Here is a 3182-nt window from a genome sequence, read left to right on the forward strand (position 1 = left end):
AGATTAGAAAAGATTTTGCAGGTCATTTAGAATTCCCTTTACCTTCTATTCTCATTTTGCTGGATGTTCCCAATGACTCTCGGTCCCCAGCAACATGAGATGTGGGGAGTCCTAGGCCACTGGAGGTGCATCACTAAATGTGGACCCAGGAGTCTAAAGGCTTCCCTTTTCTCCCTTGGCTCATGACACAGGCTGCTTGCTCACTGCACACTCCCGACCATGATATGCAGCCCTCCCCAGAGACTCAGCAAATGGAACTCCAGCCAAGGTCAAAAGAAACTTTTTCTAAGTAAATTATCTCAAGTGTTTTGCAAGCACAACACAAAACTGACTTACATACTAATCCTTGGCCTCACTCCCTTCCTTAACTGGGTTTCTCTTGATTTTCTTCTGTCTTATTGGGACCTTCAAAAATCACCCAATTCCTCTTCTTCCAATAGCCCCGTTTCCTCAATCCACTGATCTCTTTCTTGTACCAGTAGTAATGGGACATTTGTTTCTAATACTCATTAGGCAGGTAAAATGCTAAATACTTGATACAGGTTCTTGTATTTAAGCCTCCCCACATAACAGATTCTATACACCTGTTTTACCTTGACAATATCACCACACTGGCAATCAGTGACACTGGCACACCCAGGCAGCTTGAATCTGCAGTTACCTAAAGTATCCACGGGGACTCCATCTGCTCCTTGTCTATCCTTCCTCCTGCCTCCAGTTCAACCACCACGATAACCTTCACTGAATGTGGACAGGATGTAGGCTGGTAACTCTAAGAACCAAGTTAACCCTCACCACTCTTTCACAGCGACCAAATCATCTGGTGATTTGTATTATTGTCATTGTTGTATACACTAGGCCCTCAGAGAACCACAATTATTGTCCCACACGCCCATCACCCTAAGCAGAACTGATTGTGGCTATTAAAGCCATGAACCATTGGGCACATGTCAGCCTACATCCCTCTCCTCATTCACTGAGTACCAAGAAAGAAGAACTCCTCTCAGGTGTGTGTGCCCGGGTCCTTGTGGCAGGAGCTAACAGATTTACTATGAATGAACACTAAGGCTGTTTTTAGTTTCTCCTTAAAAATGTTACAAAGCACACTTTAACGTCTACATGTATCACAGGAGGAGGCATTGGGATAAAGTGAAGGATTCCCATTTTTTAATTGGCAAATCATCCTTCCTCAGTGATTGCACCAATTCATTACCTACAACCTTGCTGACGTTTTATGCTTCTTTAGGGCAAGAGCCAAACATTCTCAGCGACCTTAATCCATATGTTGTATCTGGACAAGTTTTATTGCTCTAGAAAAAAAAGATTGGTTTACAGGCATTATTTATACGTTTGGAATCTGTCTGTCTATGGCGGTCTGCAGATGTTTTTCTCTGAGCTGTGACCTCATTTTAAGGTGTCTTGTTTAGGAAGAGTCTAGTGTGTGCTGGCTGCCAGTGTCTTGTTTAGGAAGAGTCTAGTGTGTGCTGCTGGCTGCCAGTGTCTTGTTTAGGAAGAGTCTAGTGTGTGCTGTGCTGGCTGCCAGTGTCTTTTTCTTTTGGGTGATGTGTATCTTTCACATGACATTGTATCCACCAAACTGCTTCATTGCCATCTCTATCACCGGCATATGCCCCGTTGGAGAGTCATGTCTGTCTTCTTGCCAAGTTTTCCTGTAGCGTACCACAGCAAGGACCCTCTCCTTATAGACTAAGGAGAATAGGTTGATGGGAATATTATGAAGAAAATACAGGCAATCTTGTAAGAAAATCAATATACTGAATTTGTGGTGATCTTTTTTAAATAAAAGAATGAACTGTATACGTTCTGTTAAATCCTGAGCCATTTTTTTTTAAGTCTAGCTGCTACTAACTTCTGCAACAATCCCAAATTACGAATAAACTTTAGGGTCACATATGGTGAACTAGCCTAGTGTGGTCTTCTGTGTACCCAGACTGTGGGTATCAATCCCCATCCAGACAGTAGCATTAAGCACTCCTCTCTTAGGCTGGAGAAATGGCTCACAACCAAAAATATAAGAGCATCACTATGATCTAGACAAGGTGCACACAGGGACACCCCCAACGTCCTGCCATTTCTCTTTGCCAGAAGCTCTACCCCATCATGGCTTTCTTTTCTCCAAGGCTGAGTTTGTGGACAATGTCTCGTTTTTATAAGTGGGCTCACTTCAGCTCTACTTGGACCTGTGTGCCTCTTGCTATCTGCTTACCTATCAGTCCTCCTACCTCCCCCTAAGTGTTGCACACTCTTATGTTCTCAAGCTTCTGACCCCATCTTCTGCTTCTTCATTATACTGACTTGCTGGGACCTTAATGTTTCCTGCCTTTACCCCAGAACTGTCTATTTCTCTTGCTGCTATCCTGGAGGGAAAAGCATCGCTCTTACTAAGACTGAACCTAAACATATGCTTCTGACTCCAATTCAGCTTTCCTGTTCAAATGACTTTGTCTCTTCTAGCTTCTAGTAGGCCTGTGGGCTCCTTGACTTGCACTGGCATTACCACTGTCAGGCAGTTTCCCACTGGAATTTCTTTAACTCCTGGCTGTTCAATCTGTCTCCCACAGTTAGCTCCCAGCCCCTCCAACAGCTCAGAAGCAATCCTTCAGAGACCATCACACCACTGCCCACCACTCAGTCATCCAAAGGAGTATTAGGAACTGTGCCAAGCTGAGTATATTCAGCTGTCCCTTGAGACTGGCATTTGTGTACTGAGTGTGGAGGTGACTGATACCAGGATCTTCTGGGAATATCAAAGTCTATGGAAATTCATCATGTCCTTTATATAAAATGGCTTACTGCTTGCACATAATTTATGTACATCCTCCCTGATGCTAAAGTCATTTCTGATTACTTACAACAAATACCTAGTGTTATTTAAATGCTGCAGAGTTGCATTGCATTGTTTAGGGAAGGGCACAAAAGTCTACATATTCAGTTCAGAGAAATGGTTTTTCTTAGCATCTCTGCAGCTGCATCTCCTAATGCAGAACCCACTGATACAGTGGACTAAATTGTAGACACGGAGAACCAAGTCACAGTATGATAAAGGCACATGTAAAGTATAAATGGAAATAGGACCACTAGATCAGTGGATTGTGAGGGCCACTCTCAAGCAGATAGCTGGGAGTGAGAACAGGAAGGGTGTATATACTCTGGGCTGAGAG

Source organism: Alexandromys fortis, unplaced genomic scaffold, assembly GCF_014885135.2.
Source record: "Alexandromys fortis isolate MF-2015 unplaced genomic scaffold, M_Fortis_MF-2015_v1.1 scaffold_57, whole genome shotgun sequence".
Lineage (NCBI taxonomy): Eukaryota > Metazoa > Chordata > Mammalia > Rodentia > Cricetidae > Alexandromys > Alexandromys fortis.